Consider the following 27420-nt stretch of genomic DNA (forward strand, 5'->3'; position numbering starts at 1 on the left):
CTGCTGCCTTAGTCCTACAGAAATCCTGCGCTTTGGATTTGTGCCACCTTCTGTAAGTTGAAAGCTTCTGGACCAAGTGCGGCAGTGAGATGGAGTCAGAAGAGGAGGTGAGCAAAGTGATTTCTGTCCTGTACCTCTTTTTTTTTTCCTACCTTTTCAAGCTATTATTTCAAGATGCCTTTCTGAGGGCAAGGGTTAAAATTCACTCCCTTAGCTTTGCTGTTATTCTTCATTTCTAATAAATTGGGAACTACAAATACTCTACTTTTAAAAATGGTTGTATATGTTTACTCATTTGTTTTGGAATAAATTTGATGAAGATGAGTTTATGGGAAAGCAAAGTGTGACCAGGGGTTAGGAATTTAAATGGAAAATTGAATCTTCATGAAGCTTTCCACATTTCATTAGATGTTAAATTCTACAGTGAAGTTTCATATGATTATTAACTATAAGTATATTCCTAAATATCGTGGTTAAACTGTTATTAAAATAATATATCATAAAGCCATTAATATTTTTACATAATACAGTTGTTTGATTATTGAATTTTTCTTGTCAGATATTAGTCAGCAACCTCAGTTTTTTCTTTTAGTGATTTTGTAACAAGAATAAAAATATATTTTAAATCTGTGTGACACAGTTTTATTAAAATGACTTGAGAGTCTATGAGCATTTTTCAGTTTATTTTCTTCTTTCACATTATATTTTTAATTTTGTGTCCTTCTACATTGTATTCTAAAATTTGGAACCGATTGATATGTGCTTTTCACTTCACTATCATGAGGGATGTTTTTTCAGATGAAACTGAAAAATTTAGTAATTCATCTTTTGTCAGTATTAAAAGCAGACCAGCTAGGCTCCTTTGTGCCGCACTAAAAATAATACCAGAACATAAGAAAGGTTTCTGTATTACTTTATGTGCTCTGTGATAGCGTCTTTTCTGTGAACACACTCAACTCCTAATAAGACCCTGGCATTGAAAATTTACTTGTATATACACAGAGGTTATATTATGCTTCCTTGATCCTTGAAATGAGTATGGATGCTGACAGAAATCTTTGTGCTGTTCTCCCGAAGGTATTGCCATCAGAGAGTCAGCAAAGGTGGTTGACCAAGCCCAAAGGAGGGTGCTGAGGGGAGTTGATGACCTGGACTTTTTCATAGGGGATGAAGCCATAGATAAACCCACGTATGCCACAAAGGTAAACTCCCCACCGGGATTTGCTTCTGTAAGTGTATCACCAAGAACAGAGCAGTAGGATGAATCATGGAAAATGGTAGATTTCATAGCAATTGTACTTGTGAGCTGTGTATTTTATTCTTGTGTTGGAAAAGAGGTTTTGTTGTTGTTGGTTTTGTATGGGGTATTTTTCAAAATTGAAGTATAGTTGATTTACAGTGTTGTGTTAGTTGAACAAGGTATTTTTCATGTGGGGAATCAAGTGAATTTACAAAACCCTGGAATGCAGGATTGACTCTGGGAATGCTGGGCTTCATGTGAGAGCAAGACCTGCTTCTGTGGAAAATTGCAGGTTGACTCACTAACCTGTCAGATGTAGAAGAGCTGTAGATTGATTAATTAAAAAGAAGCACTAAAATTGTTTAACTAGGTATTTGTTCTAAAAACCTCCAAACTCCAAATGGAATGGTATGGCAGATTAGCTGTACTTTTCCATCTGTTACTCCACTGTTAAGATGATACTTTGTACTTAGAGATGTGAAGTAGAATATAAATGATAATATAACTTAATATTTCTGGTAAAGTGTCTGTTATTTCTTTACATAAATTAACATTCACCCAGTGCAAAGGACCTGTTTTCTCTAATAACTCAGTCTCTTCTGGGCCAGTGCTTTTAAAACTGTTGCTTTTACTGACATGGACTGAAGCTTGACATAGTTTGTTTTCTCTTCCTTTAGTGGCCAATAAGACATGGAATAATTGAAGACTGAGATCTAATGGAGAGGTTCATGGAACAAGTTATTTTTAATTTTCCCTGAGCTGAACCTGAGGGCCATCACTTTTTGATGGTGAGTAACTGGGACTGAGAGAAGAGCCCTGTGGATTCTGGGTTGCTTAGATTTTAAACCCAGGATATTCTTCTCTGGGGAGTTTTTAATTCCCGCTAAAGCTCTTTGTATGAGTTGGAGTGCTTTTTGGGCAAATAACAGAAGGTTCAACCAAAATGTCCAAAACCAAAGAGGGCTTATTATCCCACAAAACAGGATGCCAGGGTCAGGCCACTCAGGGCTGGTTACTTGAGCAGCTGAGAGATGGAGGTGAGAACCCAGCCTAATTCACCTGTTTGGCCTCTTGTGCTGGTTCCCCTCAGGCCCCAGGGTGGCTGCCCGAGTTCCTGTACTGACTCTTGGTGTATTTACTTTCAGAGTTTTAGAATTAAGACTCTCTTCCTCAGAAACCTTCCTAGCAGATTTGCCCTGTCTGTCCGCGCCCAGTGTGGGCCCTATAGGGGAACAAAATTACTTTGGTACATTTTGATGAGTCAAGATTCTCTCCTGTTGCTGGTGAGGGGACCACATCTCATCACCTGGCCCCAAGAGGTAAGTACCTAAACCGGCCTCCAGCAGCAAGGAATGAGGAGGGAGGAATGGGTTTGGGTAGGAAACCACCTGTGTAGTTAGGTGTCCTCCTGAAATAACTGGATGGCTCTGACCTTTGCTTCTTACAGCAGAGGGAGCTGAGTCAAGGTGCTGTTTTGCCAAGGTTAAATCTCACTCTAACACTGAGCTGAGTTATGGGCCCTGATATTGTGGATGTAATTGATCTTGTTCAGATGAAATAAAACAATACAGAGAAATGAAGAGAAGTGTCTCTTGGTTGTGGAGCCTGTTTTCATTGTTTTATGTTCTTTTTAAGTTAAAATTAATTACATGTATAAAACACTTACTTTAAGGAGAGCAATTGCATGTAACATAAGCTGCACATTAAAACCTACATAATTTAGCTTTGCATTTTTTCCATGCTAGTGCATTGTCAAATGGTCCCTGATCCAATTATATAATTCTTCCTAATGTTAAATATGGAATATTCTTTAGAATTATCTGGCTTAAAATATGTTAAGTACAAGGCTGTTATGGTAGTTAGTGGAATCTATATATTTTGTGTCTATTAAATCAAGTCCTTGAAAGTGCTCTAAGCTTTTTCCTGGCTGTATCTTCACAACTAGGAATTGCCACATCCAAGTACTGTGTTTTACAGGCCACTGTGTATTTTCTCTCCTGTGTATCTATGATGGTTTATGTAAAATACATGGAGCCAGGAAACTGACAGTATGTCTGAGTGGCTTTGTCTTTACAGCCAAAACAAATCACAGACTCCCACCTGCCATGCTTGGCATGTTCCCTTCTCTCGTACGTCACATAACTACCTGTTGGTAGGACTCCAGGCATGGGCCTGGGGCCCAGCTTCCTCTCCCTGCCTGCCCCATCCCGCTCTGCTCAGAGGGAGTCTGAGTCTTAGGCCTGTGGAGCAAATGCAATCACCAGGACACAGCCCACAGGAAATTTTTCCTACCAGGAATTTTTCTGCTCTAGCTGGCATATACACCGCAGTACAATAAAACCAATTGCTGGGAACAAACTGGAGGTGTTTGGTATGAATATGGAAAAGCTTAAATCCTTTGCCAAAAATGAGTATCTGAAGTGAATGTTCAAAAATAATTGTTTATTACATTAAACATAAGAAAATATTGTGTTACATTTATTGTACTTTGAAGTTAGCAGGTGTGTTTGCTGCATGATGTGACAGAGGAAGTTATGAGAAGGGTGGTTTTATCTCAGGCTTATGTCCTTCTTCATCAGTTAATGGGATAATTGAAGGGGAGTGAAGCAGGTACAGGGATTTGTGGCCATGTCCAGAAATTCATTGAAGACATTTACTGAACCACTACATCAGCTAATGGCTTCTTGGTGTAAAAGAGTCTAAAAGTTTTAAATTAAAGTTCCCTCAGTAGCCTATGAAATTGTCCCTTCTGACTGCCATGACAGACATCTGCACATCCATGGTGGGAATGAGCTCAGTACGGCTCATGTTTTTCAAGAAGTTTCAGAGACTCAACTCATGTTGGTCACGTGGACCAAACAGATAGCAAATGGGAACCACACTCTTTTCTCTAATACTGAATTTCCCAGAGTTCAAGACAGAATCATATATTCTAAAGAACTGCAGTGCTCTTGAAGGGAAATTGAATTGTAACTGTAGAGGAGATTTGCAAACCTTTTTGAATATGAATCAGGGGAGGAAGAGCAAGCAGCAGTGCTGCCCAAGGATGCTGGGAACCAGGAGCTCTGCCATCCACTTGAGAGCAGGAAAGATGTGTGTCCCAGCTCAGGGATGGAGGATCACCCTTCCTTCATCCTTTTGTTCCAATCAAGTCCTCAGTAGCCTGTGTGCTGCCCACCCACATTGGCAAGGGCAGGTCTCCAAACTCAGTCTGCTGCATGCTAAGCTCTTCCAGAGACACCCTCTCAGACACAACCCAGAAAGAATGGTTTACCAGCTCTCGGGGTACCCCTTAGCCCAGTCAAGCTGACACATAATATTCACCATGACATGTGGCTTGTCCTGGCTTACCGCAGTAACTCCCTTCCTGGTTCATGAGGGTGGCTCAGACCTGCTCTGTCCTGTACACTAGCACTGGCCGGTGTGGAGCTGGACATCCTTGGCACTGCTGAGTCTGTTACTGCTGGCCCGTGTTCTTCCCATTTTCAATATATTGTCATCTCCACTCCTACTTGCCCTTCCTTGAGGATTTATGTTTTTAAAAATATTTCTTTACTGCAGTTATGGAGAGGTTTGGGACTGGAGCAATATTAGTTGCATGTGTTCAGCTTGCTTTCTTTATCCAGAAATATGGATTGATTTTTATAGTACTGACTAATTATTCATTTTTGAATTAATATTTGATGATATTTTACCATTATTATGAATAAAATGCTTATGTAACTTGCATTCATGTGAAGTTTTAATCATATACTTCAGCATTTAAAAAATAAGAAAAACTTGATATCTCCAATTTAGATCTCGTCATGTATAAATAATGGTTTTTGGAAGGTTTTATTTAAATTAGTCCTCTAAAGGAACAATTACTGGTGGTAAACATAGGAGAAAAGGAGGATTGAGGAAAACATAGATTTATGATTATGGTTCTGAGAACCCAGAAGAATGTGTCTTTAATAATGCTGAATTTGATTCAGGAACCAGGAGAACCTAATTTTATTGTAAACTTTCTCTTAATGGAAGTGTATAGATTTTAATGTTCTTCACAGATGGTGAATTGTTTGGCAGCAAGTACTAAAGTGTAAAAATCAGTGATTTAAGCAAGTTAAAGGTTTTATTTTTCTTAAAGTCATTTGTAGCAGGGAGGGCAGTGCTGGTAGGTCAGGTTTCTGGTGTCATTAGGGATCTGTGTGCTCTAGTATATTTAGCATATGGCTTCCATTCTAAGATTGCCTTAGATCACAAGTTAGCTGCTGCAGCTCCAGTCATCACCTCCATATTCCAGGAAAGAAGGGGTTAAGAGCAGAAGTGGGCCTACTACATGAGTCTACCTTCAACCTTGTAAGGAGCTTTCCCAGAAGACACATCCAATAACTTTTGCTTCTTATTGGCCAGAACTTACTTAGCCATCCCTGTACACCAGGAAGTCTGGGAAATGCTGTTTTCTGGGCCTGTGATTGATCAGTGGTCTGTCATTAAGGCAGAAGGCAGAATAGATACTGGGTAGGGAAATTGCAGTGCCTGCCATAATGATGTGACTACAGGTATGAAGACAGTGGCAGATCAAGAATTCAGCTGTCTTCACAACTGTGGTTGGATATGGAAAGTGTTTTCCACGTTACAGAGCCAACAGGCTAGGGAAAAGCCACACCAGGATGTGCTGTGGCTTCTGCCCTGGGGTGAAGTCTTTCTTCTGTTAGCTTCTCCGCCTGTGGAGAAATAAACCAGGAAGTTGTATTGGGAGTTTCTGTGGCCTTCGCACACAGGCTGTAACTCAGGGTTTCACAACTCTTGTAATGAAATTTTTTCTTATTATAGAACTATAAGTGCGATTTAGAAAATTTGGAAGATGCTTGTGGGGCTTTTCACACTCCTATCCCATTATCATAAATATTAACATTTAGTATAGATATACTTAATCTTTTCACTCATGTTTTTATATGATTTGCATTCAATATTGTGTCCTCCATCCCTCTCCCCCATTTTCTTGCACGGTTTTCATAATCCTCGCTTTAATGGTCATGCAATCATGTATCCAGTGGTTGTTTCCTGTCTGTTTAGCAGCCCCACTATTTTTAGATGTTTACTTTTGTTTCCAGTTTCTTGGTTTTGTAAGACATAACATAAAGTAATCTTTGCACATTTTTTCTATATTTAGAGAATTTTTATATTAAGAATATAAAAGTTATATATATATATAATTTGGAGGTCCAGATGTGTTAATAATTTTGAATCTCTGGTATACCATTTCACACTGAAATCTTCAATGTACAAGAAGCCACATTATTTGAACTCTTAGGATTGATTAATATCATTTTTGATTATTTGACTTTTTAATTTGCAGTTTGAATACCTTTGATCTTAAACAGTTTTTCATGTATTTATTAGTTGTATTTTCTCCTTTGTGAATTGCCTATTCATGTCCTGGGTTTTGTACATATCAGTGTTTTATTGCTTTTATTGTTGCTATGATTTCTTTGAACTTTATTCTACTTAAATTTTTCTTTTGTGATAAAATGCACATACCATAAAATTTATCATTTTAACCATTTCTGAATGTACAGTTTGGTGAGTTGTGTACATTGACATTGTTGTGCAACCATCACCACCATCCATCTCAGGAACTTCTTCATCTTCCAAACTGAAACTCTGTCCACATTAAAGAATAACTCTCTTTCCCCCTCTCCCAGCCCTAGCCCCCACCATCCCCCCTCTGTCTCTATGACTGTAACTATTCTGGGTCCTCATATAAGTGGAAACATCCAGTATTAGTCCTTTCATGACTGGCTTATTTCACTTTGTATAAGGTCTTCAGGGTTCAGCCACATTGTAGCATGTGTCAGAATTTCCTTCCTTTTTTAGGGCTGAATAATATTCTGTTGTATGTATGGCCACAATCTGTTTATGGTGTGAACTCTTTCATATAACAGATAAGAATTTTTTGTCATAAGCAGATACTTTTTCTCACTTGATTTTTTGTAGGTTATGTTTTTGAACATCTATAATTGTAAATTTTTATGTAAGTAAACCTACTTTCCTTTGATGTTTATATATATTTTTCATTCATCTGGGATTTATTTGGAACATCACTTGACACTGAAATTAAACCCAGGAAGAATCCAGAGCCAGGGTTAATCTACTTCTTGTTGGAATGCCTTCTATAGGCTCACATTTTTTTTTAAACCAGGCAGGAAGGAAACATTGCATGACTATGCTCCCACTTTGCATACCTTTCTAGCCTTCCTCTCTTCATCCTATTCCCCCCTCTAATCAGTTTAAATGTTATGTTTATAAAATTAACTTATTAAGGTGCTTGGATTCCTCTTCAAGGTAAGAGAAGACTCTAGGTCTCTGGAATTAACACATTCAATTTCTTCTGGCCTGAGATATATTCTTGATATTACAGTTGATTGTTGATATATTCAGCACTTGCTAAAGGCCCAGCCCTCTCCCCACCAAGCATTTGCATGAATTAACTCACTTATTTAATCCCACAGACAATTGTGGGGTAGGTAGTTATTACGCCTGTTTTTCAGGTTGATAGGAGGTGCCATAAGGAGATATATTGTAACCTAAATATTGGAATCCACAGCTATTCTTCATGTGCTTTAAATGAAAGAAAACTAAAAAAAAAAAAATCTGATATAGTAATCACTAACACAGTGCTAAATGTGTACTGGGAACATTAAGGTATTAACTAATTTGATCTCAGCCCCTTGAGGTAGGCACATTAAAATAAGTAATGTGTTGTTGAATAACGTTTAGATCACTTACTTACAATCTGCTTTTGATGACTTTATTATTTCTTGTCTATGTCTTAAGATTGCTTTCTCTCTCCCATTCAGGGAGTGTATTGATTCTAATCAGAGTAATTAAAACTTACTTGGGGCATGATGTTTGAGCTTTGTATCAGACAGGAGTATAAACTAAAGCCCCCAGCTAGTTGATAGCCAGATTTGATTATTTGCTTGAAGAGTTAGCATACACACAGCACAGAATTCAAAAGGTGCAGTAGGATTTCCAGTGCAAGAGTGTCTCCTTCCCACTTCTGTGTTGCCTTCCAGATCCCCTTCCTGGAGGAAACCAACTTTACTGGTGCTTAAGCAGCAATAATTTTGTGCAGGCACATGGATTATACATAAACTTGCTTCATAAAATGGTAACAAAATTGACATACTATGGTACATTTTGATTTTTACTTTAAAAATTTTAGAAATTATAATTTGAAATATATGAAATTTACCCACTAAACACAGTTTTAAATATATCATTTGGTAACGTTACCTACATTGATATTGTGGTGTAACAGAACTCTAGAACTTTTCCATCTTGCAAGATCAAAACTTTGTGCCCATAAACAGCTCCTCATTTCTCTCCCTCATACACCTTGCTTTTTAAAAAAAATGTTGTAGATACAGAAGTATATTTAAGAATGTGTATGTATGGAGAGGCCTATTTTCATGTAGCAAATTTATAGTAGATATTGTTTCATATCTGCAGACACACTGCCCATCCTTTTTAATTGCTGCAAAGTGTTACATTTTATGGATGTGACCTAATCTGTGTAATCAGTTCCTTGTTATGTGCAGTTATGTTGTTTCTGATCTTGGAAGCTGTGACAACTGTGCACCTCTCTGAGGCACCTTGTTTTAGATGTCCCTTGGCTTGACAATGGAATTTGATTTTGTCTCATAGTCTTTGTTCAGAGACTTTCTCTTCAGTAGGTGAGTTTCTCACTGGTACATGCTGATGATTTTAGTGATAATAATGCACTTTCACTGAGTACGTTCCCCATGCCAGGTGCTGCCATGAGCACTTTGTTTAGACTCCTGTGAAGTCAGTGCTAATTATGCATGGAGAGAGGAAATCACTTTCCAAACTTGGTAAAATCGAAGGTGGGGTGTAGCTGGGCTGATTGGAGTTGGAGCTCTCCCGTTGCCCGTGCTGAAATGGCCTGGGCTGTGTGGCAGGTGTGTGTGGTCACAGCTGCTTTTCTGGTGCTGTGCTTTCTGGTTTTAGTGTGTTTTATTTATGTATGGATATTTTAAAACTCAGGCTTGGCTTTCTCTTTGGTTTCTATTGGGTGCATATTCGTTCTGATAATTGGTAAAACATATTTTAACATAACTGTACTTTTGTATAAGATATTTACCTGTATTTGTTTAGGGATGATTACTTCCAACTGTGCTTAGTGACCACGTTGGTACATGGCCACATTTCTTACCTCCTCCTCCTTTCTTCTATCACATGCTTTTGATTGTTTATGTTAGTGTACTTATTCTGATATTTATGTTTGTGACTTTATGTTTACTGGTGTCTCTGTTGCTCTACCAAGAAAACAATATCTTTTGATTCCATGACACAAGGGCATCAGTGTCTTTATATTTTCCTCCTTTCCATCTGTGCCTGTCAACTTGATACTACTCCTGTTGTTTTAATTTATAATATTTACATTCTGTTCTATAGCTATAGATTCTCCCAGAAAAGAAAAGCATTTATCCCTACATCTTAAATGGACTACTTGCTCACTGTAAGTCTTTGGCTGTACTTTATGCATTCTTATTATTTGGCTAAAGCTTATTGTCTGATGGTTAATTCATGAAGGGTTCATAGAAACCAAATTCTCTCAAGTTGTTGTATGTTTAAAGATATTTTGTTTTTGCAACAGACTTGATTGGCAGTGTGGCCAGATATAGAATTCTGGGGTCATATTTTCCTGCCAGAAAAGTCTGTAAATGTGGCCCTGTGTGTCCCAGTGTCCTGCATGCAGCTGTGCCAATGGCCAAGACAGGCTGCCCTTTTCCTGCTTTAAGAGTATGTTGCTCTACTCAATAAGCCTAACAAAACACCAAAGGCTGAGTGGCTTCAACAACAGACAGTTGTTTTCTCACAGCTCTGGGGGCTTTATGTCTGAGATCAAGGTGCCATCATGGTTGGTTTATGGTGAGATCTCTCTTCCTGGCTTGTAGATGGCCTCCTTCTCACCAGGTCCTTGTGTGGCTCTTCCTCTGTGTGTGAGTGAGAGAGAGCTCCCTGATCCCTCTGCCTTATCCTGCAGAGATGTTAGTGCTGTCCTGTGACCTCACTGATCCTGGATTACCCCTCTAGGGGCTTCATCTCCAAACACAGTCACCTGAGGGTTGCAGCTTCAGCATAAGAGTTTTGGGACACACAGCTCAGTATATAACAAAGGGTAATGTGGATATTTATTTATTTATTTTTTTGCCAAAAGGCCTAGATTTTTTTTTCCTTTCTTTGTTTTTTTTTTTCTCCTTTTCTCTCTCTTTTTTCCCCTAGCTTAAATATGTGATGTAAATCCATATTTATTAACATGGAAAAATGTTCAACATATTGCTGAATGACAAAAAGCAGGTTTATTTATTTTTATCTTTATGTAATCCTGTTAATTTCCTCCTATTAGATAATAGTTATTATTTTAAATAGACATTTCAAAAAACTCGGATATCTATGTCATGATTTTCATCTGCTTTATTTTTATATTTTTCTGGTTACATGTTTTTTATCTGCCATTTGTTTTTTTCTATTTTCTCTCTCCCCTCTCTTCTTCTATGAGTGTTTTTATTTGATGTTTGGCTAGTCTTTTTGTGTTCTTTCCTCATCTTTGAGTGAGGGGAGATCTTTCTGAACTGGCTGTGTGTTGGGTTTAGGCTGGGTGGTGGGCAGTGTCTGGCTGAAGCATCTTCTGTCCCAGGCTTGTCTTTCTCACAGCAGATGGTGGAGGTGTAACTTCTCACCTTGCCCCCTGTGCTCTGAGGGGAGGGGCCTGGGGAGCGAGGCTCCTGCAGCTGTGCTGCTCAGACTACTCTGAATCCAAGCAAGTGCTCTCTGCTTTTGCTCTTCTCTGGAGAACTGGATATTGCCTGGTATCTGAAGTCACTGGTGTTCTCTTTCCATGTCCTCACTCATCTGGTCTCAGTGGGGCTGTTATTGCCCTTGGCAGCTCAGTGCACGTCTCTTCAGATTCATGGTGTTTGGGTGTTCTGTTATCCGAGGTGGAGTTTCCTTTTCTGTAGCTTGTTCTTGTTTTGGGGTGGATTAGTAAGAGCAGAAGTGTTTAGAGAGGCTTTGCTCTCTCAAAGATTTTAAACCTTACAGCCAAAATGTGTTTAATCAATCACTCTGGGTGTACTCTGTCTGTCAAATTAAGGAGTTGTACAGCATCTTAATGAACATGCTTTTAGATTAACTTATTGCCGTTCTGATGTAATTACATGAAATTTGGGTGAACACTAAATATAGTGAATATTTCCTTACAGACAGAACCTCCTCTGAATACACCAGAAAATAGAGAATATCTTGCAGAAATTATGTTCAAATTATTTAATGTACCAGGACTCTACATTGCAGTTCAGGTAAGGACAAGTGACTTTCATGATTCCCAAGTGACCTTAGTTGTCTAATGTGGAAGAAATGGTGATTCTAGAGGCCTCTGTAAGATTGTGTGGTGTGGTTTCCTTTCCCATGCACTCAAGTGCACATGAACTCATCCCATTCAGGTCCGAGCTCAAACACTGTACAGAGCAATTTCTGTGATTTATGTTTTTACTGCTGGTGTAGAGTTTGTCCAGCTTTTGTCTGTTTACATTCATTAAAATCTAAAGTATCTTCAGGAAGACAAGATCAAGATGTAGGTGTGGTTCTTTGGCTTTTTTTTACTTCTGATCATAAAAAAGAAAATATACTATAGAATCTGTTAAAACAAAACAAAATGAAACAAAATAAATGTCTTTCAAGGGTTTCCCTTTGTGGATCTGAGCTCCTGTGGTTCCATGAGTTTGCAGAACTTCCCCTGAAGCTGCTTGTTCTTCGTGGGGGGGTTTGTTGTTTTTAGGTGTAATGTATCTGCCTCTATATAAGGGAATTGACTGAAATTTGGGGGAATAAATGATAAAATTGTTTTCCAAAATGCTTCCTGCATATTCTATTCCCTTGTAGGAAAAAAGAGGAGGAGTTGCATAGATGATTAACTTGGGAGATTCCACATGCTGTGTCCTCTGTGTGGTGATTCTCAGTAGACAGTGATGTCTTAAAGGCTCTGAAAATGCCTACATTAGAAAACTCTGTTTATTCCACCACTTCCAAATTTAACCAGAAATATTCCCCAACCCCTTAGCTGTTTCTGTTCCATGGACTAGGAGACACTTCAGGAAACACTGGCCCAGTGGTTCTCAAAGTGATCTATGCAGCAAGGTCTCCTCAAAAGTGTTTTTTCCAAAATACACATTCTCAGAATTTATATCAGACCACGGGTTTCCAGCCTCAAAATTTTGGATCGGGCAGTCCTCAGGGGAGGGGAGGGTACTGAGCTGTGTGTTGTGGGATGTCTAGCAGCATCTCTGGTCTTGACCCACCAGGGGAAGCACCACCACCAGCCTCCCCTCCCTCAAGTGTGACAGTGAGAAATGGCACCAGATATTGCCAGGTGCTCCTTGGGGGCAAAATTGCACCTGGTTGAGAACCACTATCCTGGTTCTGCCAGATGAGAATTTCTGGGTGCCAGGCCCAGTATTTTGTCTTTCTAAAGTCCCCACAAGTAGTCTTATTGCAATCCATCTGTGGACCCACACTGGGAACCAGTGGATTAGAAATTAAAACCTCCTGATTCCACAATAAAATTCCTTTCTCTCTGGCTTTTCTTTGCAAAGCTTTGATTTATCTTACTGAGAAGTTGACTCCTCCAGATTAAGTGCACAGAATTTACATGTTAGTTGTCCACTTTGGAATTTGGATTTGGGAGGAAGATGGAAGGTAGGGAAGGGAAAGGTCATTCAGACTCAGTAAGAAAGAAAGGGCCTATTGCTCCAACCTGAAGATAGGCTTGTGGAACACTTGAGAAAGTCCCCATGCTGATGGTCTCTGTGGTATTTGTGAAGGCAGTGCTGGCCTTAGCTGTGTACTGGACATCATGACAAGTTGGTGAACACACATTAACAGGAATCATCATTCACAGCAAGGATGGGGTCACTCACGCTATCCCAATGGTCAGCAGGGCAGCGAGTTCTGCTCTGTCTGTAGGCCTAACCTGATTTGAGGTGAAGGAAGCAGTGAAAGAAAAAAAAAACCCCTTCTGTTAATTAAAGCACCACTTTTGAAGACATACCTGTACTTAGCAAAGGTAACAAGAGCCTTTAAACACAGTTGTGTGAGAAAGTGGAAGATGCCTAGTGTCTGTGGCACTGGCAGTTGGAAATTTGCAGTAGCAGATTTGTGCAGTCTGGTGTCAGCAGTCGTCTGATGTCCCTGGGCTCTGCTTGGCCCCGGTGTCACTTTGCCAGGAGGGTTTTCCTGACTTTCATTCTGAACTGTAATCTGGATATCAGTGGGTGCAGCACATGAACATTTGGAGGATGATTTTGTGTTCTGTGACAATCCTCTGGAGAGGATTTGTTTCTTGCTTTTTAAAAATTTTTTAAGAGCCAAGAAGGAGAGATTGTTCCCCTTGACTTGCAGGATGCTCTGCAATGTCACTTTTTGGTTTTAATTTTCAAAATATTACAGAAGTGATTTCTAATTCAGGCTTCAAGAGACTATATATATATATATACATATATATTTGGTACAATGGACTAGTTAAATGAATTATTTAAAGATTTTTTTTAATTAATTGAAGCTATCTGGAGGGGGTTACATTGGGAATTCAGACCTGCCCTTCCTCCTCCACGTCCTTTCTTGGAGGCAACCCCTGACACTAATGTTTGTTATTTTCTGTATTACAAGTATCTTTTGTGCAAATATAGGTTTGTGTGTGTATGTGCTAAGCTCCTTTTAAAAATGCAATAAATGAATCACTATGCTATACACTGGAAACTAACAGAATTTTGTAAATCAACTAAGACAAATTTAAAAAATGCAAACTAGTTTTTTTTAAAAAAACAATTCATTTATTTCATTTAAAAATAGTCACTGTTTTATTTCAGGACGTTGCAGAGATGATGTACTAATGCTGGTGCTTTAATACCTCAAAGTTCAGAAATCACTGCAGGGGGAGGCTGATGTGTATACAACCAGGAGGAAAAAGCCAAATCTTTCCCCTCTGTCATTACACCCTGCCAGTGTCCCCTTTGCCCGGGGGTGAGGAGAGGCAGGAGGCCTGCAGAGCATGCTCTGTGCTCGCAGCCCCTTCATCCAGTCTCAGAACACTGCCCCCTCCTGGGTGTGAGGTGTTTAGGTGCCACTTGCTGTGTGGTCCTGCCTGGCTCCTCTCTGAGGTCACGTCCTCAGAGGTCAGTGCAGGCCAAGGTCAGGGCCTGTGCCTGTGGGTCTGCTTCCTGGCCTCCCCTGTGCATCTGAAACAAGTTTCACACTACGTGCAGGCCCACAGAGAAAGTTGTTGTTCAAATTTTTCTCTGTTTCTTAATGCAGTTTTTTTCCCCCTATTTATAAAAATTTCATTTACTGTACAAAATTTAGGTAAAATGGAGAAATGTAAAGAAGAAAATAGAATGACCCACAAACCTGCCCAGAGGACTGTGCCACACTTTTTTGGTATAGTCTACTAAGCTCTTTTTCTTAGACACACGATACACATTTTAAGCACAGTTGGGATACCCTCCATCTGATTTCATGTTCTAATTGTACAATGTGCGCCTGAGGTTGTATTTTGCATATTGACTTATCCCTGATGTATCTTTATGGTTAAATACTCTGTGGAAAGATATTTAGTAACTACCTGACAGCCCATCATGTGGGTGTAGCACAATTCACTTACTTGTTTTCCTACCATTGGCTGTGGGTTGTTTTAATATATTTAATCTGTGATGAAGCTGATACACAACATGGGTTGAATTAATTTTAGAAAATGTTATATGTAATGTATTGAGTATAGAAATTGTGAATAGTTTCTGTTTGCGAGAGCTACTGTTCTTATGACTTTTTTATTTTAATAATGTGTACATATCTTTTATCTTGATCTTAAATATTTTACAATTGGCTTGGGCTCCTGAGAAAGGCTACACACTCTCTCACTTCTAGAAGTTGGGCACCTCAGAAGACATAAGAGGAATTCAGTCACCTGTTCTTGTAACTTCAGTGGTAACTGTGCTTGTACATAGTGGAACTGATCCATCTGTCAGATGGATGAGGATTTGCTCCAGCCTTCTGTCTCCATGAGTGTGTGACAAGCAACCAGTGCCATCAGGGAGCTCAGAGTGCCTCCTCTACCTGGTGCAGGTGGGGACATTGTCCACTCTGCACAGCTACTCCCACCAGCATGAGCTGGACCTTCCCAGCCTGTGGCCTGCATGTTGAGTGGCACCCCAGGGGGCTGATGAGGACCTGGGACCACACAACAGCTCCTGGCCTTCTCCTGCTGGTGACGGCTGACAGCCTGGTCACTGGTCCGGGAGGGCAGCTGGGTGAGCGGATCCAAACTCCCCCCAGCATGGATCTCACATAGCATAGGGTTGAGGGGAACCTGCCAGACTGTTCCTTCCTACCAAGTGCAGCTCTTACTAGAGTGAGCAGATCGGTTATTGAGTCTTTAATGCATGCCTAAACCATGCTGTGTACTTGACCTGCTGCCTGTCACTGGGTCTCTTCTGTGCACCCACTCACCGCATATGATGGGTGAAGGTGCCAAGGCTGAAACATATGTGTTAACAGATGTGGCCATGGTTACTCTGCCCACAGATGTGGAACCAGGATCTGAGTCCAGGTTGTCACACCCTAAGTCCTGCATGCTAACCAGGTGGTTGACTTTTAAATGCAAGCCAATTTGTAGTTGGTTTAAAAATTAATAGTTAAACAGCAAAAAAAAAAGTGACAATGAATATATATATGTTCATGTATAACTGAAAAATTGTGCTCTACACTGGAATTTGACAAAACATTGTAAAATGCCTATAACTCAATAAAAATGTTTATAAAATTAATAGTTAAAACTTTTTCCTTTTTGTTAGAGGAACAATAAAATGACCCATTATTCGGACAGACAGCAGCATTTTGGAAATTAACTGCCTTCTGTGGTTTTCTCTTCACATTCCTAATGGAAAGGCCACTTTGTTTGCTTACAGAGCATCTCAGGTTCTCCTAATTGAATTGCATGCATGGTCATTTTATTCCCCCTCCCCCAGTCCTGAGCTTTGCACAGAGTGGAGATTCAGTAAATGCTTGCATTGCCAGGGCAGGTGGGGGCAGGAGTCTAACTTAGAGTCCAGGGAGGGCTTTCCTCCTGGAGTTACTCACATGGTGTTTTGCCTCTCTGTCTCCCCAGGTGGAAGGTTAGGTAATTGGAAGCTGCATCAAACACATCCCTATTGCAGGTAGAGATATGTATTTCATTCAACAGCTGCCAAGGGAGAGGGAGGTGGGAATCCCTCCTGAGCAACCACTGGAGACCGCAAAGGCCATTAAGGTAAAAACAGATGGGAAATGAGCCAGTTTGGTGGTGAGAGAGAAATAGTGTTTGCACACTTCCCCTTGTGGCCACCACCCCTGCTCCCACTGTGCCTTCCCTCCCCTCCCCATGAATGTGGGTCTCCATCTGTTTACCACTTGAATTAAGGGGCTGAAAGCTTAGCCTCTTCTCTGAACATGGATGCTTGTGGAGTTCTCCAGCTGTAAATGAGAGCAGCTTGATAACTGTTATTGAGCATCCTGCCTAGTACGATGTCATTTAATTGGAGCCTGATTAGACAGAACCTTCAATTAGCCAATGTGTCTTGCACCTCTCCCTCCAGGCTTCATTTCCCGAGTAAGGAGCAGGCAGCAGCAGCAGTGACTGTGAGGAATCCTGTGCAGTCAGCCAGAATTCAAACTCATTTCCAGCTCTTGCTGTGTGTGGTTCTCTACCCTGAGAATTACCATTCAGAGTGATGTGTTCTAGGGTGAATCATTGAACAGAGTCCACCTGTGTTTTCTAGACTCTGTTACAATGCTGGAGGAGTTACAGGAAGCTCTAAAATTAAATCAGTAAGATTTGGAGGAAAATGGCTCATTGGTCCTTATTTAAAATGCCCACTTGACTGATCCATCAGTTTGGTCTTTGTGTCACTATGTAGGTAGCAGTTGACAGACCCCTTTCAAAGCAATTTTCTCTTCAGGTTGCAAAATCAGGACAAATTACTGTTTTGTTTTTGTTTTGTTTTAGTCAAAATGAAGAGATTCTTAGTAATACAAGGATAATTATTATATAAAGAGCAAAGATTTTGTTTTTGGAGAAAAATTTAAGCATGGAAGTGACATGTGACCTTGAACACATAGTTTCTGAGCTGCAGGGGAGTTTAAGGGAGGTTAGCCTCCCCCCTTCCCTCCCACTTTTGCACCCAGTAACAAGCTGGTTGAAGGAAAGCTAGTGCCTGGGGGGAGTCCCACATTTTGCATGACACTCTTGGTGGATGGAGAGGTATTTTTAGGACAGGGTGCACAGGTGCGAGTCAGGGCCCCTGTGAGTAGGGTGGCTGGGTGCCCGGGTGTGCCCAGGACTAGAGTTTCCAGGGATGGGTCACTTCAAAGCTTGGGTGTGTGGTCCTGGGCAGCCCATGGGAGTCAATCCTTTCCCCCTGGGGGAAGGTTTACAGAAGTAGCATAAGACTTTCTTTTTATGTTAAAATATTTCCTAGAACTTCCCCTAGTCCTTTCCTTGTGTTTCTTCAAGGAAATAAATTTGGATAGTGGACCCAAGTTCCCTCACCTCCCCATTCCTGTTACCAATATGTCTCACAGCCTCTGGCTCCTGACTGTCGGGGTGGCCATGCAGGTGAGCAGGGCCCTGAGTATGCTGACTGTGACAGAGGCTGCTCTCCTAGTCCTCGTGGTGGGCTTTACCTTCCTCACTGGCTCTCTGGGGTCCATCCCTGACCCTGAACCAGGTTTGGCCCATTTGGGCAGTGACAATGTATCACTCAGCCATGAAGGTAGGCAGTGGAAGAGCTCCTTGTGTTCCCTGCAGGTCAGCCACCCCAACCCTGCTGTCAGTTAGTTCTTGCCCCACTTCTCTCTGTGGGAGTGGGTCAGAGTTACCCTGTGTCTTGTTGCCCCTGTGGGCAGGAGTGGGCCTGTGGATGCGTGGATTCTGTTGGTGGGGGCAGTGGTGGTCCAGGACTTGGGGCTGACACACTGCACACCATCAACTCTGTGGAGGCACTTCCTGCCTTCAGTTAAGCCTCTGAGTTGCTGCGAGACATTGACCTGGTGTCTTAGGACAACTTACTGTTTCTGCCCTCAGCCTGGTAGATTTGAAGTTGTATGGACTGACCCACTCACTCAGTTATCAGTGAGCACAGGGGTGTGTAGCAAGTCTGGCCCATCAGTCTTACAGTTGTGCAGAGTATACCAAGGATGGTATTAGGTTTCATTTCAGGGATTCTAAGAAATTTTGAACTTAGTATCATGAAAATGCCTTCAGAGGTCCTCCTGAGCACCAGCTTTGGGCCTGACACAGTGCAGGCATTGAACAAAGCCCACCTGGCCCACAGGAAGCTGACTTTCAGAATCCGGTACCCAGGGGCCAACTGCTGTTCTTGTGAGGTTAGCTCTAAGGACAGATGATCAACCCAGAGACCCCCAGTCAGGCATCACCAGCTGAGAAAACACTTTGCACAGCACAGGCTGGGGCTGGCACTGAGTGGGTTCTCATGCCCCAATGTGTGGCAGATCCATCCTGTCAAAGTCGGGCTTTCCTTTGGTTCATGGTCCCAGCACCTTATAAAGTGCTGTGCCATTTACTTATTTATCACTGTCACTTGTTACTCTGACTCTCAGCTAGTGTATGGGCCAGTGGGCAGGGGTCTGTGTGTGTTTTATTCACTTGTGCATCCCACGAGCCTAGGCACTCACTAACTCTCTGTCATGGAGCCACTGAGTGTGCTGTGTCAGACCGCAGAGCAGGTTAACCACCTGCCAATCGGATGTGGTGACCACAGGGCCAGATCTGCTGCCTTCAGATCTGGGTTGGGCTGCGATGCAGGTCTGCTTGTCCCAGTGGGTGGCAGCGAGTGCCTGGCAGGTGCCACGTGGGGGCATACAAGGAGTAAGAAGAGAGGAGATGGAGACTAGGGACTTGATAGGCACCGTCAGACATCATCTCAGATAGTAGGCAGCAACATGTGACACAGTGAGGCTGGGCCTAATAGCAGAGCTGGAAAGAAAGCAGAGTACATGGCCAGAGCATAGCTGTTAGACATCACTGAGCCCAGTAAGTGTCCCTTGTAGCTGTGGCCTTGGACAGGACTGATGTCGGGGGTTTGTGGTGCTGGAGTTACTGGGTGTTTGCTGGAGGGCAGACTGGGTGGCCGCTAATGCCTGGTGACATCTCTGTGTGTGCATCTGCAGGAGAAGTACTGTCACATTTGCCCCAATATAGTCAAGAAGTTTGCCAAGTATGACGTGGATCAGCGGAAGTGGATCAAACAGCAAACAGGGAACAATGCCATAAGCCAGAAGAAATTCATTATCGATGTTGGCTAGGAAAGTTTCCCAGGCCCTGAAATTTTCTTTCACCCAGAGGTAAGACATTTGCTTTCTGAGTGTGCAGAGAATGACGTGTGTGGAGCAATGCTGTCACCTCGTGTGTGCAAGAGTGGCTACCCGTGGGGCTCCCGAGTGAGGTGGCCACCTTTCAGGGAGGACCTTGGGAGTGTAGGCTGCAGCTTCAGTGGCTGCTCTGGCTCCTGCATGGTCCACGCACTTGACTGGGTGTTTCATCGTGCTTCTCTTTGGGTCTGGCTATCTGTTAAACAGTTAGTGGTTGGTTAAACCAAGAGCAGTTAGGAAGAAGCTTTAAGAGCAATAGAAGAGAATGGATTTGAAATTCATCTCCTACTGATATGAAAACTAGTTTATCTCGAGGACTGATTGGAATTTGCCTCTGTATAAGAGTACGATAGCGTACATATAACCTTCCCATCACACATGACAATCCGTCCTCAGTCCAACATTTAACCCAGTACAGCTGGTCCTGCTGTGTTCCCTGCTGCAAGTTAGATAAAACTTCTGTCTGAGGACAGCCTTGGAAAGAAGAATTAAAGATATCATCAGTTTAGCAAGTAGTCACAAAGAATTATTACTGCGTTTGTAAAAGCAGTAACTAAGAGGCAATATTTTAAGGTTTAAGTAAAATGGACTTTATTTGTATTTTGGTATATTTTTCTGCCTCATTCAGTTTACATTTAATAGGTAAATACAAACCACTGCCTGTTCTTCGATGTGTATGACTGTTCAGGGAAATGGCACACAATGTATGTCTGACAGTACCTGATATCACGGCACTCATTCGCTCGTGATAGTCTTCAGTTAAAATACACTTAAACCAGCAAAGTCCAGTGAACAGCTGCATGGCGCCTTCTTCTTCCCTAGAGCACATTGACACTTTTCATGATTTTTAAAGCATTTTTAAGAATTTTGTAATTGAATTACTTATACTTTAGCTTATTTCACTTATGGAATTGAATGTAAGATTTTTTAGTTAATAACATGGTTATTACCATATTGATTGTTTCACCTAGAAGCCACCACCATTCCCCATTCCCAGTCTTCTAGTTCAGATTTACAGTGTGAGTCACTGACTAGGTTTTTTCTTATAACCTGGCTAACTTTTTCATGACATTAGTGTCTATACATCACATGCTCATTATCTACAATATTTTTCATTACATGTCACATACACTGAGCACTTGCTTTTTACAATCTCATATAAAGTTTGAGTCACTGTGTATCTTAAGGCAGGGCTGGTCTGTCTTTGTTACTGTTTGATTTATTTTCCCTCTCTAAACCCACACATTTCATCTTTTGAAGGGACATGTCACCATCACTCCATGCACAGAGTCACTTGGATTAATTTGACACATTCATTCCAATGTGATGGTTTAAAAGGCATAGTGAATTCTGTATTTGTTAAAGTTACATTTTAAAAAAGTTGTTGAGAGAAATGTGTATTGTTTCTTTTATATCTGTACAAAATTCTGTTCACCAACCCGGATTTTATGCAATCCATCTCAGATGTTGTTGACAAAGTAACACAGAACTGTCCCATTGATGTCCACCATCTGCTATATAAGGTATAAGCTGCTTGGGTAACATGCTTGGATTTCATTCTGAAATTAAAGGCCCAGCATTCTGAGAATAATAGACCCTTACCACCAGTCAGCAGATAGTCCTATTTGACTTCTGTTTTATAGGATTTGTTAAGGGCCAGATTCCTGGTAAAATATTTTTCTTGGAGTGAGGGTGACTTAAATGCTTGGCAATATAACTCAGTTAGCCAGAAGTATTTGATTTAAATATTCTAGTATCTCTTATTCTTATCTGCCCAGCTGTATTTTTAAATTGGACAATTTTAACCCTCCATGTTGACTGAAAGATCAAGGGGTTCCTTCCCCTCTTGCTTTCTGTGAGTTCACTGGTCTTGCTTCATGAGTATTTAGACTAGTGCCAGATGTGTTGTTGTCAGAGAGAAGGAGGAATCTGAAATGAACAATCAGAAAATGCTCATGTAATGTTTCTCCAAAATTCTTTGAGTGCAGGGAATTTTGAAACTTGAAAGGAGAAAAAGGCAGTTCATGTAACTGTAGGATGAAGGAAGTGTTGCTGAAACCCAGAGGGGAGGGGCAGAAAGTGGCAGTCAGCTGGCCCTGCTTCCCTGCCTGCTCACCTCTGTCTGCACATCCTGCTCTTCCCCCAAGACCACATCTCCCCTTCACAGATGCAGGGGCCTGCACCGTAGGGAGGAGAGGACCAGGCTCAGTAGGGAGGGCTTAATACAGTTTATTTCATCTGGACAGTAGAATACTATTCAGCCTTTAAAAAGAATGAGGTAAAGCAATGTAAATTCAAATGAAAAGATGTCTACAGTATAAATTGTCAAATGAAAAAGCAAGTTGTAAAGTTTACACATTGTATTATTTCATTTTATTTAAAATATACTTTATGTATATATATATAAGAAAAGGTATTGTATGATATGTGTTAAACTCCTTAAAGGAAATAAAATATATCTGGGCAAGAGATGGATAACTCTTACTTTCTACTCTTTGTGTTTTAAAATTATTTGAAATTTTATGGTTAATAAATGCTATTTTTATTATTGGAAAACATTTTCTATATAGACAAATTTGATGGGTAAAAGCAAGTAATAATTTGGTTTTTATTGGTATATAACCTTAATTAAACACATCTCACTTCCAATAAATGTGCAAAGAAGGGAAAGCAAAGGCAGATGAGAGTATTAAGTTTAGTGCAGTATGTGGCTTGTTCTCCCTACTTCTTAAATCTCACATAACATCAGCTGTGTCTTCCTGTCCATGAATGCAAGGAACAAGTGTGCACTATCTAGTCCTCATTTCATCATGGTGGAGATGGAACTTCTGCCAGCAGTAAGGATTGCTCATGCTGGGGTTGAGTTTTCTCATTTGATCATTTAGTTTGCTTTCAATAGATTTACAGGATTCTTGAAGTAGAGCTGGCCTTCTAGCCTGAGTACCTTATTTAACAGATGATGACACTGAGCCCTACAGATAGCAAAAGGAGGCAAAACTGGAGGGACCTGGGTCACATGGGGCAAACTGGTCTTCGACGTTTTTCTAATTGAGGTAGGGTTGATGTACAATATTATATAAGTTCCAGGTTGCAGTTTTTAAAGGTTATACTCCATTTATAGTTATTATAAGATATCAGCTATATCCCCTGTGCTGTATAACATATCCTTGTAGCTTATTTATTGTATAACTAGTAGTTTGTACCTCTTAATTCCCTATCCCAGTCTTGCCCTCCCCTCTTCCCTGTCTCCATGGATACCCATTAGTTTGTTCTCCATACCTGTGAGTCTGTTTGTTGTTGTTGTTGTTGTTGTTGTTGTTATGTTCACTAGTTTTCTTTTTCAGAGTTCATATATAAGTGATATTCTACAGTATTTGTTTTTTCTGTCTGACTTATTTCACTCAGCATAATACTCCCCAAGTCCTCTATATTGTTGCAGATGGCAACATTTCATTCTTTTTTATGGCTCAGTAATATTCCATTTTATATATACCACAACTTCTTTATCCAGTCATCTGTTGATGGACACTTAGTTTGCTTCCATATCTTGGCAATTGTAAATAAGGTTACCATGAACATTGGGGTTCATATATATTTTTAGGTTAATGTTTTCATTTTCTTTGGATGAATACCCAGAAGTGGAATTGCTAGATCATATATTAGTTCTATTTTTAGTTTTTTGAGAAGCCACCGTCCTGTTTTCCATAGTGGTTGTAATAGTTTGCATTTCTATTGTTCCTTCTTTTCCTAGTTTGGGTGTATAAACTATACTGACTAAACCCAGAGTGAACTAGTTGCTCACAGTGTCTCTCAATGTGACTACACATTGAATCAAGTGGGAAGCTTTTCAAATCTGGATGCCTGGGCCAATTGTATCAGAATCTCTGGGTGGGGGTGTGTGATTTTGGGGGACTCAGCTCCTGAGGAGACTGATGCGCATGGACAGCCAGGGCTGAAAACTGGCTTCAAGCAGCACATGCTGCCTGCAATGACTTGACCTCCTGGATAAATCACAGGCCTCCAGGACTCAGCTCTCACACACTAGTCTCTGTATAAACTATACACCAACAGTATATATGGGTTCAATTTTCTCCACATTGTTGCTGAATGTTTGTGGTTTTGTGGTCTTTTTGATGATAGCCATCCTGGTAGACACGAGGTAATATCTCCCTGTGGTTTTAATTTGCATTTCTCTGATGATTAACAACACTGAATGTCTTTTCACTGCCTGTTTCCTTGGCTCAGTGGCAGGAACTATAGGTCGATTTTCTTTTGATGAAGCAAGTAGGAGGAGGCTTGCTTTAGGTCCTGCTGACAACACCTGAGATCTTCTTGGTCACTGAGTGAACACCTTACTCAGGATCATTGACAAGAAAAAGGTGGTGGAGAATATAAAATGTGGCTTTGAAAATTCAGACATTTTAGAAAACTAAAACTTTTTTTTAAGAAGTAGTCATAATCTAATTTTTATTTCAGTCTGTTCTGTAGATAAGGGTGTTCACATGTTTCCTTTTTTTAATTTATTTTTTGTTCAGTTTCCAAGTGTGTTGGAGGTTGGGTCTGGGAATGGTTCTTCTTTTTCATTTTATTATAGCTCTCTATCTTTATGGGTTAAAGATTGTCAGTTATCTGTTGTAGACTTGAAGGGCTTTTTTTAAGTGGAAGATTTCCTTTGTTGGCTGCGCACATTTCCATGATATTGCTGTGAGATCTGTTTTTGGTATGGTGTGGTGCCATGTCATTCTTGTGAGTGCATTGCCTGTTATTTCTATGATTGCCAATGTGGTTTTTGTTGTGGTGAACACAATCTACTTTTGTTGTTTAACAGAGCCTCATTTTGATTAGGTGTTTATCACAGATTGGAGAGTGGCTAGGGCTTCTCCTTTTATTGGAATTGAGACTTCCAAACCATTTCTGGGGTGCAGGCTGTGGTATGTGGTGTTGGAATATTTCCAATACACACTCATAACTGTTCCTTTCTATTGTCCTTTCTATTGCCATGGGAATGTCCAAATTCTACACAGAAACACCAGTGGAAACAAATCTAAAGATGTCATGCACTAGGGCCTGCTGTAATGATCCTTCAGTCCCCCAGCTGGGTCCTCAGTGAAGTACCAGGTCAGTGCCATCCCTATTACATTTGCATGTGGTAGACAAGGCTGATGGAAAGGCTTCAACTTCCCCTTCTGTGCACCCAGATCTCTGCTCTTGGCTCTCTCTTCCTTGTGGCATGGGACCGCCAAGACAACCACAGAGCATATCCACACCCTCTGCCTTGGACCCAATAAAAATCACAGTTGTGCCTATGAAATATGCAGGTTCTTTGGCCATGGATTCTGATTTCAACCCGAACTTCCCCTGGGTCCCTCAGACCAAAATTATGATGGTTCTGATAGAGCTGTGCTTCTCTTCTATTGCAAAAATGCCAAATTTGGCCCTGGACCTGCAGAGATAGTGAATATGTCCATGAGATACCTAGATAATCCACACCATGTGCGTCAGCAATGTTGCTTTTTGAATTCAGGTCCCAGGCAGTTCTGTTCTGTAGACACTACCAATCACAGAAAACAACACACTCCAACCCCATGAGACTCAGTCTGTGCCATCAGCCTCAGCCCTCTCCCTCAGCTTCAGCAGACATTCCTAGCTCAGCATCAGCAGCTCAAGTCAAGGTCTGGGGATTGATTACAGGGATATTTTGTGCTGGTTTCTTTCAGTTCTGTCAGCCAGGCATCTGCTGTGCACTCCTCTCACCCTCATTGGATCTCCTTCAATCCCAACTGATCTCTCTGTGTGTGTCCCAGTAAAACAGTGTTTTCCCCTTTTTAGCTCCCTCACCAAAAGTCAGGTCCTGCACTGATTTCCTTTTCTACTTTTCTTTTTCCTCCTTCCCAATTTTGTGAGGACCTTTTCTGTCTCTTGAAGTAAGAGACAGAAAAGGTGAAATTGATGTTCAACCAATGTCCAGCAGGTGTCCTGAGCCAAGGGGTGGGTGTACATGTATGAGAGTGAGCTAAGAATGCACTTGTAATCAACAAAAGATATCAAACACAAGAATGTTATATGGGGATTAAGTTTTATAGGAGAAGAGGAATGAAATGAGTTCTGCAAGGGAAACAACTATGTAAAATTCCTGGCTTTTCTAGAAGAGTTTGTTTATAATGTGTTTTTTTTTTTTATATATGGATGACACGGTAGATACAAAATCACTTTAGTATTTAATTTAGCTTCCATTGTGTACATTAAAAAGAGTGGTTTTTGTAAATCAATATTTATAATGTAAGAAGCACCATCTTTTATAATGATTTAAAGTCAAGATAAAATTTTTACATATTATCTTTTTAAATGGATGAGGAAAGGACACAGTGTTTCAAAATCCTTTAAGAGGGTAGTGGATGAAAAAACATTCAGGCACTATGTTCTAAACTGCCTGGAAGCTGAGAACCTGTGCTGACCATTTAACATTTTGACCCAGTGAAATGATAAAGCCAGAGTCATTTCAGAAATGTCCAAAAGCTATTTCAAGCATCCCCTGCAATTGGCCACATCCAGAACTCTGAACACAGTAAATGTTCAGTTAACACTAGCTCATTGACAAAATATTTTGGCCATTCAACTGATATCTATTAACAGCATAAATACAATATCCCTTCTTCCTAACTCTAACCTTCAAGGAGATCTTTCAATTTTTCAAATATCAGTCAAAAGTATGTTATTGAATGAAGCCCTCTACTAGATAATAAGTACACTGAATTTGGTTGTTTTGTTCTTTTCCAGATACTGATTAACATGCCAAGTATAATGCCTGGCCCAGGAAGCTCAGGAGATGAATCAAATAACTTGACCATGAAGGAGCACTGAGGAGGAGGCAGAGATGATCTATGGCATGGGTATTATAATAGGCGTACTACAAGGCTCAGAGGCAGTGCAGAGGAAGAAATGAGGAGCTCTTGGAAGTGGTGGGCAGAGGGCAAGTGTTTGGAATGTTCTTTAAGAATAGGTACACTTGAACTGACTCTTAAAAGATGGGCAGGTGTTTGACAAGGCAATGTGAACACCACAGATAGAGGGGAGTGAAGCCACCTGGAATCCTTCCTCTCTGCACTGCAAACAGTTTGGGATGGTTGGTGCATATGGCACGTGACTGTGCACATTCTGTCCATGTTGTGTGCACTGATGATTTAGAAATGACAGAAGGGCAAGTGGTGAAGCTGGAGAGTTGCAGAAGCACACAGAGGAAGACTGCCTTACATGGTTCTTCAAGGTATTTGGACATGATCCTGTGGCAAAGCAAGTCATTACATGATTATTAAACTAAGCAGTATTGGTGTGGAATTTGCCTTCCACAACAATTATTTTCCTGCAGTGTGGATGACAAATTTGGGAGGTGGAAGAGGGGAAAGAATACAAACTGAACTGATGGTTGGAAGACAATTATCAGTGGTCCTGGAAAGACTCAAGGCAATCAAGAGGCTGTGAAGGAAGGGTGCTAAAGGGAGGGACCTTAAGGATATGGCCTCTGGACAAACTGATTACTATTGTTTAAGGAGTAGTTTAGTGGGGAGCAAAGCAAAGACAAGCACAAAATGTGTTCTAAGTCTTTTGGGGTTATGTAATTGGGTAAATGGTATTGATATTTGCAATATATCCATATATATATATGGAATCAAAAAATTAGTCACAAGTTTCTG

The 27420-nt window shown here is 40.7% G+C and overlaps 1 long non-coding RNA gene across 10 annotated transcripts; it reads left to right on the plus strand.

Moving 5' to 3' along the window:
* Positions 1 to 27064, plus strand: LOC135319421 (uncharacterized). Of its 10 annotated transcripts, none has more exons than XR_010378010.1 (9): positions 1 to 107; positions 1078 to 1202; positions 1918 to 2028; positions 2415 to 2559; positions 10296 to 10430; positions 11515 to 11610; positions 16470 to 16610; positions 19529 to 19702; positions 26507 to 27064. It is a non-coding gene; the product is annotated as an uncharacterized LOC135319421 (long non-coding RNA). The 10 variants fall into 10 exon arrangements; XR_010378011.1 differs by having other exon boundaries at positions 10346 to 10430; XR_010378015.1 differs by lacking the exon at positions 10296 to 10430 and adding an exon at positions 24754 to 24847.
* The last annotated feature ends 356 nt before the right edge of the window (positions 27065 to 27420 follow it).

The sequence above is a fragment of the Camelus dromedarius genome, chromosome 26 (genome assembly GCF_036321535.1).
Source record: "Camelus dromedarius isolate mCamDro1 chromosome 26, mCamDro1.pat, whole genome shotgun sequence".
NCBI classification, from domain to species: Eukaryota; Metazoa; Chordata; class Mammalia; order Artiodactyla; family Camelidae; genus Camelus; species Camelus dromedarius.